Source organism: Bombus vancouverensis, unplaced genomic scaffold (assembly GCF_051014615.1).
Source record: "Bombus vancouverensis nearcticus unplaced genomic scaffold, iyBomVanc1_principal scaffold0043, whole genome shotgun sequence".
Lineage (NCBI taxonomy): Eukaryota > Metazoa > Arthropoda > Insecta > Hymenoptera > Apidae > Bombus > Bombus vancouverensis.
Genome location: NW_027468934.1, coordinates 456,538 through 470,578, shown reverse-complemented (window position 1 = coordinate 470,578; position 14,041 = coordinate 456,538). Strand labels below are relative to the sequence as shown.

The window sequence follows — 14,041 nt, the reverse complement described above, 5'->3', positions numbered from 1 at the left end:
TCCTACGACATGATTGAGTGACCGGAGGAACAAAAACGCATGCGACTCACCATTAGAAGCGGAGAAGCGGAAAACGTTCCCATCGACACTGCATTATCTCAGCAAATATCATTTCAAGGACTAACATCAGGCAGGAACTGTCGAAAATCCAATGGTGGAAATGGAGGTTATGAAAAATCTGTTACAAAACAAAACACGATAAGTGATCGCTGATTATTTGGAATGTTGGAGATTGTGAAAAATGGAAATTTATTACACTCGTAACATTAGTAATAATAAAGATTGAAATTCTAATAAACATCCATAAATGTAAAAACTTAAACTCTAATATAAAAGTTTAAAATCTAGAAATCAGAAGTCTAACGATTTTTTAAATATATTAGTCATTTGTTTTATAATTTGGTATTAAGACTTTAACACTTTTTTTATTTTAATAGAAGAATAATCTTAGAAAACCCTAACCTATGAAATTTTGAATCAAATTGTATTTCTTAATCAATAGTATTCAAAGCAAAATATACAGAATACACATAATTCAAGTAAGATATGTGAAGTTACTTACATTCTTGGCTTTTGAGCCACCGTTGGAGTATTCCTAAAAAGACAAAGAAATTCAAGCTGTGATATGTCTATAACAAAACAGAAAATATCATTAATATTGTTAATACACAATAATAAGCATGGAAATTTAACAACAATAAAGACTAAACTCTAATAAGTATATAAATTGAAACTCTAATATAAAAGTTTGAGAATAAAACATTCACTGATTTTTGATACGTATCAGACAGTTTTATTGTACCTTAATGTTAAGATTTTAAGACTTTATTTCAATTAAAAAGGACATTTACAGCTTTCTAAATTATCAATCGTTTTATTGTATAATTAACAATATTTCAAAAAAAATATAATAAATAGAACAAATTGAAATACAATATGTAAAACTACTTACATTCTTGAGCTCCTGCAGAGGCTTTGTTTTCTTGATGCACTGACTCTAGTATCGAAAAAGAATGTTCAAAAGAATATAAAATAAGACCACATTACCACGACCGCAAAAATTATAACCGGCGAACAAGAGCTCTAATGTCGCGTGGAAAATTGTTTGATAAAATTTTACTACTTTCGCGTGTGATTATTTAATTGAATTTAATCAAAACGACCGTGATTTGAAAATATTGAAAAATACTTTTGCGGAGCAAACACTGACTCTACAAACCGCATTGCACGCGGTCACAAATATTCCCTAAAAATAAAGTTGTTTATGGGTGGGGTGGGGTGGAATGGGGAGTAGAAAAGAAGCGAAATATTGTTTCGATGTTTTTCTTCTTTTCTCTATCGAACGTTTATTTAGAAAATACTGCTACTTTTCTTTTACGTATGAAAAATATTAATTTAAAATTATAAGATATTCCTCGATATCGAACAAATGTTTTTACGAGTACCATGAATGCAATGTAAGCATTTGCAAGAATTATACTATGAATGTTCGTTACTAGAATATGAGATATACACTCCACTAATACACTATAATCCCGCGTTATAAACAGTTGAAAATATTTGCAAGAATTCGAAAGTTCACAACTAAATATACTTAAATAATACTACAGAAACGCATGCGAAATCTTGTTTTAAAGTACTTGAGTTTAGTTGCGCGTCACCTCTATCAAAGGAACATATGTTACGAAGTTAAACGATGGTAGAAAATATAGTAATGAATAATGCGAAAAATACACTAATGAAAGTAATAAAGAACCGATGCCACCAATAGGTTTTAATACGTTACAAACCTGACGCAACGTTATCCACGTTATCGGTACGAAATGAGACGACTAAATGACTCCTTGTACCTTAGTTTCGCATAGCAACTTCCAAAGTGGCGATGGAAGGGGGGACACACGAGCCGGTGGCACAAGCAGCTAAGCAGTTAACGATTACACGTTACTAGACAAAGAAATGTATACATCAACAAAAACATTCCTATTCTACGGAGAACTTCCTTTCGAATTACGCAGCAGGAATCTTTCGAATTGCGCAGCACGACTCTTTCTCTACACCGATATTTACAAACATCGTACAATAATTCGTAGCCCTACTGGCAACATCACAGACACATTTGTCTAACTTATTACCTTAGTTACTTTATAATCTTAATTTCGTTAAAGAAAGCAAGATTGAAACAACAGCATGCAGAAAATGAAAAATTACTTAAAATTACCGGTCGGAAATGACCCGCAGAAGAAGGGTTAAGCGCTTTTTAAGTGCGTATTCGCTGTTAATACTAATATAAAAATAATAAAAGAGGAAAGTTATTTATTCCTAAGCGAAAAATGTGGCAAGAGAATAATTTTCTCACGATTAAAAATTTGAAGTCCATTGATATTTTCTCTATAACATTTTTATTATCACGACATAGTATCTGAAATTTTGACCAATCCAATGATTTTTATTCTTAGAAATATCTTGAATACGGAGAATTAAGAAATGTACAGTGAAGGATGTAAATAATGAAAATAAATTATGGCGGAGGAATCAACGAAGGAAAGTTATTTCGCTAATTATTATACGAATGAATATTCAAAATGTCGCGCAACGACTACTAAACTATTTAATAAGCACTAACCTTACAGGGCTAGTCAAATGACTGGTTTAAAGATCTAATTTAAAATTGTACATTTATCGTTATTTCTTTTGTTCATCTAAGTTTAGATGAATTCTTATATTCTCCGATTAATTGATTTCTCAACTTTTAAAACCAGTTATGTGACCGGGCCTGATGACATTAGTGTCAAAAGCCAGCCTGAAATTTTATTCAATTTCTGATCTTCGGCTGATTTTCAGTATTTTGCCACCGACCTTTCACCAGCAATTAGATTTGACAAACAAAATGCAATGTAAGACTTGCCAACGTTTAGGCCATGTGGCTTCTAACTGCAACAGACTGCCGCAGCGTTAAATTCAACGATAAATTATGATCCAGAGGAACGTATTAATCCAGATTCCAGAGGATAATACAAATCAACCTTGTTGCGTGTGGTGTAAAAATTTTGATCATCCTGTTCACATCAAGATTGCTCTCAACGCTTATTATTAGTGTTAAAATGCCGATAGCAAAAGAGAATTTGGAATATTAACGAAGACCGAAACAAATAAATACGATTCGTTCGTGAAACAAGTGATTCAAAAATTACTTGCAGTCAAATTCCATCGAATAATAACTAGATAATTGTCCTAACCTCTGTATTCCCTTATTTCATCGCGATATATTTGATGGCTAAATATGAACCACAACCCTAATACTGTCCTTGGAGAAACGGCTAAATACTACAATACAAAGCTCAAACTCTAAACTTATAGGGGAAATCTTCACGTTTATACCGCAGCAACATAGCTCAATAGTGAACCGGCTCCTCTCACTTCACTAAATAATAGGGCGACGGTCCCCTAGACGAGTCAAGTAACTCGGCGGTAAGAACAGAGCATCGCTTGCAGCATTCAAGATTTTCAAGAAGCCAATATGAAGCTAAATTTGTATATCCATTATTAAGAGGGGGGGGGGGTTAAAGTTTATTCGTACAAAAAAAGGCGTGTTTTGTGAATTTTTTCTGACGATACAGTTAAAATTTCTTTTTTAAAAGCAATAGTACATTAAAGTATGACATTCGAAGAATATTGCATAAAATTTTCGTTTGGGTCTGCAATTTTATCAAGATAAAGAGACCAAAGAGATAAAAGTATGTCAAGAGTAATATATTACAGATATGGTGAGGAAATTCGGTCTTGAGGATGCGGAAATTGCAACTACCCCATTGAAAGCAAAGTTGTTTTGATAACAACCCGAAGGAAAGTCATTGGTTATTCGCCAAAAGGGGCTGACGTTACTGTTACGCCATGCGGCTTACCATAGGTCATATTCTTAACTGTCGATCGCAGCACTATAATGTCGCAGACGGATCGTCGCGTCTGCCCGGCAAACAAACATTGTAGTGGCAAGCGCATGGTTCATTAAGCAGGGCGACTTCCAGAAACGTCGACTCGTGGCCGTTATTTTACCTCGCGTAAAAGAATGTGGCGTGATCCGAACGTAGTGGGGGTCGCCTTCCAGAAAAAACGAAAAAAAATCGAAAGGCGTTCAGAACTTTTCGAGAAGTCGAACCGTCAACACATCTCATATGTCGCGCATTATTTATCAACCAAACGCAGTTACATTTTTTTTTGTTCCATTTATATCTTTCTAGTTAATAAGTTGTTGAAATAAACATTATTTGTGTTAATTCCGTGGAATTTCATTGAACTACCCTTATTATCATAATCGAAATAAGGGGATCGATCAGTTCGTGGCGTCGATTATTTAATCGTAACGGGAACTTACAACTCTCGTTGACGTGCTATCTCGCGATCGCGTCTCTCCGCGAACGGTCGAAACAGTTACCTTAAGGGAACGTCTAACATTGGTCTGTGTTTCAGGGATATTGGTGATGATATAACAGGATATGTCGACTCCGACTGGCGGGGGGGGGTGTGATGTTGATGATAGAAAATCCAGAACTGGCTTCATATTCAAACTATCGAATGGTGCTATATCATGGGAATCTAGAAAGCAAAAAAGTGTAGCAATTTCCAGCACCAAAGCAGAATACATGGCGCTAACAGAAGCCACTAGAGAAGCCGTATACTTGCGACGATTTCTATGCAAGTTTGATATGATGGCTGAAGAAAGAGCAACCGAAATATATTGTGACAACCTGAGTACAGCCAAATTAGTCCAAAATCCAGTATTCCATGGTCGCACGAAACATATAGACATCCGCCATCAATATATTCGTAAGATTTTCCAAAAAGGAATCATTGGAATTCACTATATGTTAATTTACTAACGAAAAGCTTGGGCAAGCCAAGTGCTCATATAATGACCATTGGTTTGACGAGCATTCGAATTCCGATGAGAGGGGGTGTTGAAAATTACAACGTGAGTTCGTGCTCGCCATCCATATGCAGATGCGTTAATTATAAGAAATAGTAACTAAAGGGTGATCCTAGTTACATTCGATTAATTTAATCGATATGCTTAAGATGCCTTTTTGTTTTTATCCCTAGTTTTTGTAAGCGCGTGCAATAACGGTTTTTTGGCTCAGAACAGTGTGATAGATTTATCCATTCAATAAAATAATAACTATTGTCATCTTACCTCTGAGTATAGAAATAACGACAAAAAGTCATGTCTTCGATTTTGTAAACAGCAAATTTACAAATATCTATCTTTCTGCAAAAGTTGATGATTTCTGACGCACAATGGTGAATGGATTTCTTATCGTGTATGGCTTGTGTTTGTTTGCACATTGTAATTCCTATTTTTATATTGGACTTTTGATCGAGGTATTCATTATCAACGCTCATGTATGTATATTGTTGTGTAAAAAATATTGGATGTTCAACTACTGGTGCCAGAAATGCATGGCTTCTTTTGGTTGGTATGAGGTATACTCGCACTATATCCCATGCCGAATCTGTTAGCAAAGGTACAATTATTTTAAAGAAAACATTACTTGTGACAGCGAATACAGTTAGCCTTGATATATCTAGAATGAATTAATAATTTTTGTATTTCGTTTCTATTGCTGTGTTATACAGGTGATGTCATAATGCTTTCTTATAATTTTCGATAAACAGTACATATTTATAGCGTTGAATATTTCATCGAATGGAATCTGTTAGTAGTCTCTCTTTAGTGGTATTCATCATATACTCGTCAAGTTCTACTCTTACTTCATCGGTTAATTTAATACTGTCGTATTTTATAATTTTGCGTATGAGCGCGATTTGATTTGCAACTATAGTTTTTAATTCGCTTCGTCTCTTCTTCGATCATTTTCATTCGATCATTCAATTATCATTGTTAATTTAACGCTAGCTATCGCCACTATAATACGAATGGCCTGTATACATATTAAATAAATTATAATAAATAACTTATTATTTTTAAATACACCTTGTCTTATTTATTTACACTTTCCTTTGTCTTACGACCTACATCCGCCTTGACTTACGCATTGTTACGTAAAATTCGTGATATAAAAGGAGAAGCTGAGCAATAGCTTAACTTGACTGTCCTTGAAATAAAGTAAAACTCGAGCGAGAACGTAAAATATTTATTGCGGGCGATCGCAACCGCGGGTTCGACCTTTTCGCAATCTACTAGTGATAAAAAGTTCGCGTACAACGCAAATAGCGTGCAAAAGAACGGTATAGAGCATAGAGCGTAGGGTATAGCAGCGTCGCAGAAAAAGAAAAATCAACAGCTTACGAACAACGATACAAATGATCATGGAAGTGCGTTTCTGCTCCCCGGTGTGTTCGGACTATGACGATTTGTCTTTCTGATCTTTCCGACTCGACTGTCGCACCGTTGACTCGACCGTCGGCCTTAAATTGTTTCGCATTTTCTAGAGAACGGACGCTTGAAACTACGTGCTTGCGGTACATTCGATAGCCAGGACAGAGGGATTATTCGTGAGCCTGTTTTCGCCCTGCGAGACGAGAAAATTATTCCCTGATGCAATTGTACGCGGTTTTATGTAACTTTGATTCTATGCGTGAACGATATTTAGCACAGAGGAGACGGATTAAGATAGGTTCCCATAGGTTCCCACGTAGCTAAAATAAAGCAAAAGTGCGCGAAATTAACGGATGACAATGGACAAATTTCTTGGACGATCTACGTTTATTACGGAATGGTTGGCTGCGAGAACCGATATCTATAACATTTAAGTTGTCCGAGAGAGTTTCACGATAAAGGAACAGATCTCTGCCGATACTCTCTATCTAACTATCGTAGCAGATCTGCGTACTTTTGCAAGGTTCTCCCAATTAATACAAATTTCTAACTACCGTAAAATCGAGATATTATACGTCGTAAAGCAAAGATGAGGACAGTGGCGATGACCTCGGAAACGCGAAAAATATCTCAGAAGATAGAATTTTGATGACGCAAACAACAAATGTTCGTGATGGTTTTCCCAATAGCGATTCTGATTCCCCCTTGACGTGTCTGCTCAACGCTACTTCCGGCATCGTGATAACCACCGTAAGACCTAGGACGCCATTACAGCCTCCATTACATCGTATATGTCCTTCTCGCTGTTGATGAAAATCCTATTTGTTAAATTAGACGTTTTCTCGCTTTTAGACAAAGTAAACCGCGTTTCTCACAGATGTTCGACAGATGGTGATGATGCGATATAGTACAACAAAGTGAAATTTTACGCGCGTGAATCTAGCAGGATTATAATATAACAGGAGCACAACAAAGTGGAAACTTGTAATGAACAAGGAAGAACATACTGCCAAAGAAACTCTTTTTCTCCATTTTCTTTCGTGGAATTATATTTCACTTGCGAGTATTATAGCATGTCTGCCTTTGATACAAAAGTCATAAAAGGTTTACGTATCTACACGTATATTTACACTGTATGAACGAGCATTACAAGCATGCATTATCGACAAATAGATCCACGTTCGAGATAAGAGTTCCTCGTTGATTCTTTCTCATGGTATAAATAACGAGAAATTATCAGGAAGTATGTAATAACGTTACAGTAAAACTACTCGTATTTGTTAATTTTACACGCATGTATAACAGCTACAACGATAATCTTCGTTAAATCTCTCGTCGTTCGTCCAGTCGTATAATGACCGTCGGGTCGAGCCTGGGACGCTACTCCAGTCGCCGACGGGGCCTGGGGGCTCCGAAACCCCTGTGTCGTAATTTTCTTTCCTTTATTAACTTTATCCTTATTTTTAACTTAAGAATGCCCTTTTTCGTAGCCGGTCGTCATAATATCTCACAGTAAACCTTCCAAATATATCTCCTCATAAACCAACAAGACTCGCCAAGTCGTCAACAATCGACGTCCTTATTCTGTTTTGCTAATAGAATTTTTTTGGTTTTTGCAAGCGACTATCGTGCTAATTTATGAGCAATCGCTTTCTCCGCAATGTTTGCATTTTCCGAAGCTTCTGTTTGTGCAGCAGCTCTAGTGTTTTGTTCTCATGTTTTTGTTCGAGTTATTCTAGTTGGTGCATCAATATCAACAGCAAGTTTTGGACTGTTCATGCCTGCCTGTTCAAATGCCTCAATTCTTTTTTTTACAGATACCTTGATATATTGATCCAATAGAGAATTCGATTTATACGTGTTTCTTATTTCCTGGAATCCTGTAATTGTATTCTTTTCCCTCGGAGATGGTTTTGTTGGAGTATTAAGTATCGAATCTTCGCTCGATGTCATAGATCTGTTCTGCCGTTTTTGTCGTTTTTTAATTCCTTGTTTCTTAATATTTGCTTTAGACTTTTTCGCTTCAGGGGATGACTCATCTTCTGTGAGTAATTCATCAAACTCTTTGTTTGTCATCGTTTCTTTTATCTGCTGCATCTTATCCTGCAATGTTATTGACGACGATGATGTAAATTTAGGTTCATTATTTTTTCCTATACTACTAGTCAAGTTTTTATTAATTACTACAGTTTCGTTTAATTTTATTGGTGATAAAGATTCTAATCTAATCTTCTGCGTACAAGTAGAATTGATGTCCATCGTGGAATTCATAAGAGAAGTAAATATCTCAAGTGCATTCTCGCACATTGAAAGTTCTTCAATATCATTTCCTGTTGGTGCGATTACTGTATCATCAATAGTATTAGAATTTTTACTCTCCGTGTTTTCACTCTGTGAAAAAATTCTCTTTATATTACTATTTCTTGTTGTCATTGAAGACTTTAATGGTTCCATCTTTTCTGGCTGTATTGCATCTTCCACTATAAAAAGATGATCCTGTGAATGTATCTGTGAAGTACCAGCGATCCTCCTTGAAATTGTTTCGCTTAAAACATTCTTTTCTGTTTTACTATGTTTTGTAGGACCTTGTGTGTTTTTTTCATCTGAACTACTTCTACCCCTTTCATTTTTTTTAGATCGGTTTCCACATTTCCTCTAAAAATTTAGAATGTATTTAACAACGTTATAATAGTATCTATATGTCGGATTTGCACTGGGAGTAGGGTTGTGGGCGTCAAATGAATCTTCTCGAGAATTAGCCATTGGTACAGTACACACAGGTGTAGTTTATTGCAATGATAGAATAATTACAGTCTTGACAATTGATCACGGCGGTTCGGCACTCGCGACACTAGTGACGATGGTCTCAGGCACAATAACGAATCCGCGGCCAACGGGATGACAAAAGAACGTACTCACAAAGTCTAAGTCTGGTTCTTTGTTAGTAAAACGTGAAATAACCACTGATCGCGAAGATGTTACTCTTTAATCGATGAGATCGCGAGCGAGAATGCCTTTCCCGTTCCGATGATGCCGCAGAGGAAAACTATCACGGGGTGTGTCTAAGGACACGAGATCATCGGATCCGTCGGGTATAGCCCTCGTTCCGAAAGTAAGGGAAATTGGCGTCGCTGTCAATTGGTCAGTTTGGGACAAAGACTGTCTGTCCGTTTGGAAAATCTTAATTGCCGGCAAAACCCAGGTTTTATAGCGGGCCCTCGGGCTAACTGGACCTGTGCTGTGTACGTGCCTCAACATCAGGTATTCATTCTCCGAAGGAACCGTTGGAATGTTTTACTGTCAAGTACCTCTGTTGGTATTTCTTTTAATGAGGGTCATACTATAATTCCACACCTCTGTTAGGCGAAGCGCCCGTCCCGTTGACCGCGGCTACGTTCGGCGACGGATGGTCGCCTTGAGCCCAAGTTTATTATCACAAATCGCAAACAAGTACAATTGGGCAGGATGACGGCAAATTGTTTAATTACGACTGTAAACTTCAATTACAGTTTTACGGATTTTCCCGAAGTTCCAAAGGGAAGGCTCTGGTGTCCTTTCATCTCCGACATGTATATTCGATATATCTTTGGTAATCATTGCTTTAATCTCATTTTTTGATCTAGTACTCATATTTAAAATCTACAAATAAATTCTTTATAAGTATTTAATATATATGTCGGAGAAGCGTCAGGAGTAGGGTTGTGGACGTTTGATAAATCTTCATTGGAATTGGCCATCGTTGGGTTATAACGAAGGTACGGTCTGTTAATACGAGTATGGATACTACCGACTTGACAATCAACCGTGGCGGTTGGACACTCGCGATACTAGTGATGTTGGTCTTTGGTTCAATAACGAATCCGCGGTCAACGGGATGATAGATGTACGTGCTCACAAAAATCTAAGTTGGACTCTTTGCGAAAACGTGGAATATCCACCGAGCGTACAGACTCTAAGTAACTCGCTAATACGACCTCACGAGAGAATGACTCTCCGTCGCGATGATGCTGCAGAGGAAAGCTATGATGGGGCGTGTCCGAGGACACGAGATCATCGGATTCGTCGAGGATAGCCTTCGTTCAGAAGGTGAGGGAATTTGGCGTTGCTACTAATTGGTCAATTTCCATATCGGTGGTTAGAAAAAGATGCTAGCCGCCCTCGAGGGAAAGTTGCTAGTGGGAGACGCCGTTTGTTGAAAAATAGGGCTCTCCTATCTTCCCGTAGCTGGGACAAAGACTGTTTGTTTGAAGGACTTTAGTCAACTAAATTCTAAGATTTATGACGGGCCCTCAGCCTAGCTGAACATGTACTGCGGAAACGCATCTACATCTGGCAATCATCTTACTCGAAGAATAGGGTCTGCGTGTGGCGAGCTACGGGACAGAAACCGTTTACTGTCGCGTGCCGCCACAAATATTTCTTTTAAGGAGAGCTATGGATTTACTCCATATCTTTGTTAGACAAAGGATTCATCCCCTGAGCGCGGCTACGCTCGGCGACTGGCTGTCGCCTCGAGCCCAAGCTCACTATCACAACTCGCGAACAACTACAATCGGATTGAGTAACTACAATTGTTTAATCACAGCTATAGTGAACTCTAGATTACAATGTTGCGGGATTATCCAAAATTCCAAAGGCTCCGGTGTTCTTTTCATCTCCGACATATACATTAAACTACACTTTTTAATAATACATACCATAATTTAATATTGTGGTTGAAATTATGACATATATAAAATTAATACAAACACTTAACTTAGAAACATATGTAAATTATATAAAAAAAAATATTTATATGGAACAATAGTAAAATAATGGAGTAACGTTGAGAATAAAATCTAGTTTAATTATACATATATATCCTTTTAACAATTCCGTTCTTATCAATTTTATTAAATTTACAGTGAAGCTTACAATTACACTGATGTCAATGAATATTAACGTATATGTTTATTATTACACCAAATAAAAATGAAAGTAGTCTAATGAAAAATACAATATACTTTAATGGACATAAAACTAGTAAATAGCGAAGCATTTATTAATATTATTATACAGTACTATATTATATTATTATAATATTTATTAATATTTTCTTACCTTTTACGTTTGCACAAAAACTATGAAATTTTAAATATAAACATTTATGACAGAGATAAAGCAAGTCACAGAAATTAGCGTCTTTCAATGGCAAAATGCGTTCAAGGAAGTGAAATGATAATCTCCGTTTCGCGTCACAAGCGGAATTGTGCCAGTTTTGGTCCTTGAAAGTACATGTAGCGGCACATGAGCTAGAGGACAATTCAAATCATGTTGTTGTTTTTTTGCCTTGGAGTATCAATATCGTTAGGACATACATAATGTAATAGTAAATAAACTCCAGGCAAAACAATGTCGCCGTTACGTGCTACTGTCGAATGAAGACGAATTTGAATTTTCCGACTCTCCCCCGACCAGTTTAACTACAGTTTAACTACACCAGTTTAAACGGATTCAAATATATTTAGAATAAATAAAATAAATAAGAATAAACATAAATACCGTCGAGAGGCGCGCGTACAAATATATTCGCGAAGCTAGGGTATGATCACTCGCGAAAAACTCGATAACTATAACTCGGATAATGTCTCGGATAATAACTCGTAGATATTGATCGATAATTCGTATATACTCTGTATATACTAACTCTCTCCTGATCGCGTCCGTTTATTTATATTGGGGGAGGGGGGGGGGAGTCAGAAAATTTGAATTCATCTTAGATCGACGGTTGCCCATAACGGTGACTTTGCTTTGTTCGGAGTTTACCTATCGATATTTTTCGCCACGTCCTATGACTCATGTGCCGCTGCATCACCCCCTACCAGTGATAACGTGATTATTAGGTCATATTCGTAAAAAAATTATTTACACTATTCTCGCAAGTCGTCGCAATTTTAAAAGTTGAACATATACAATATATTCTGTGTCCGACAATTTACGGTTCTTACACGAAACCTGCCTGAAACCAATCGCGAAAACGTACTCTTCGCGCAGACCGCGTAACGTACTCATTCCTGGTGTTTTCTTCCGCTATTCGATTGTTCTTGTTTGCATCGCTTTCGTCGCGGGCGTTCGCTTAACCTACCGGAATCAGTACGTTACGAGATTCGGCGGTTTTTTCCTCTAAATCGTCCGGTACTACAAACGCGGGTTTTAATCGGTCTATGGACACGTCGCGATTACTTATTTTAATAATATAATTTTTTTCATCCCTTTTTACAACTTTAAACGGCCCGTTGTGCCGCGGCTGTAAAGAGCCTTGCGTTATAGCGCAAGAAAACATACAGCGATGATTCTAGTTCTTTAAAAATGAAAATATTCTTTTCGCCATGACGCGTCACTGGGTATGGCCTGACCTTCTCCATCCGTTCTTTTAGCCGGTTCGCGTATTCCGAGTTGGCCCGCTGCTTGGTTGCTAAGAAACATTCCGCCGACAATCGTATGCCGGTGCCGTAAGTCATGTCGGCTGCCGTTGCATTTAGGCCCTCCTTTATCTCGGTTTGAATGCCTAATAGTACTATCGGCAGAATTTCGACCCAGTTGTTCGTATCGTGTCACTCGATTGCCGCTTTCAGTTGTCTGTGTAGGCGCGGGATGATAGGCCGTCGTGCCTAAGTGCTTGACACCGAGCAACCGGCATAACTCCTCAAACAGTCGCGATTCAAATTGTGGTCTTTGGTCGGTCGTTATTTTTAAGGGGACGCCGAAACGAGCTATGCAAGTCGAAAGGAGGGCCGAGGCAACGGGTGGCGCTTCCATATCAGCAATGGAAACGGCTTCGGGCCAACACGAAAAACGATCGATACTCGTTAGACAATATCGACAACCTCGCGAATATTGCATGACGATAATGTCTAAGTATATGTGTTCGAACCGGTCTGCTAACGTTCTTAACGTTCCGACGTGTGAGGATACATGCCTGGTGACTTTGCACCTTTGACACGGTATACATTGTCGCGTCCACGTTCGACAATCATTATTGATGGACGGCCAGACGAAACGCGTCGTCACCAATTTTTTCGTAGCTCGTATCCCCGGATGGGAAAGCCCATGCAGCGACTGAAATACAGTGCGTCGTAACGATTCCGGTACGTATGGTCGCAGGATTTCGCACGTACCTTATTGCGCGGATAAACACATATGTCGGCACCAGTGCCCACTAAAACCGAAATGTTTGTCAGCTTTTCCTTGACGCAGATGCGGCGGATTTCCAAGCCGTCGTCGTATGCCGCGTTTACGGACGGCTGGTCGCATTTCCCTATTTCCAATTGCACGGGGATCGACATTTTCGCGCGCGTTCTCGTAATGTCTGGTTATAATAGCACAGGCCGGAATCGTACGTTCTTTCTCGCGACCTCGATCTACTCCGACTTTTCAATCTCGATCGCCGACGCGAATAATGGTTGATACTCGTCGCACACATCTGAGCCATCAGTTGGTTCATCTGATCGCTTAACGTGTTGAAAACGGCGAGCCATGCTTGCTTCGATGCTTCATTTTGCGCTGGTGGATCGGTTATTATTGCGACTTTCTTTTGTTCGGAGTTTACCTATCGATATGTTTCGTTCATCAAGGCGGAGTCCGTGTTGCAAGGCACAACAACAACATGAGTCGCTCTCGATCCGCCTCGTCCTATGACTCTACCGACTATCTACCGAGTATTGATCA

At 38.2% G+C, this 14,041-nt stretch overlaps 1 long non-coding RNA gene and 1 pseudogene across 1 annotated transcript in view; both read right to left on the bottom strand.

The window, feature by feature from the left end:
- LOC143304621 (uncharacterized) overlaps positions 1-1,803 on the bottom strand; it is a 79,236-nt gene extending 77,433 nt beyond the window's left edge. Inside the window, exons 1-3 of the long non-coding RNA XR_013061297.1 lie at positions 953-1,803; positions 563-595; positions 51-178 (exon numbers count right to left, since the gene is read on the bottom strand). This is a non-coding gene — a long non-coding RNA (uncharacterized LOC143304621). The remainder of the gene's footprint in view (positions 1-50; positions 179-562; positions 596-952) is intronic.
- A 6,069-nt stretch (positions 1,804-7,872) lies between these two features.
- On the bottom strand, positions 7,873-13,659 carry LOC143304612 (uncharacterized; annotated as a pseudogene).
- Positions 13,660-14,041: the final 382 nt, after the last annotated feature.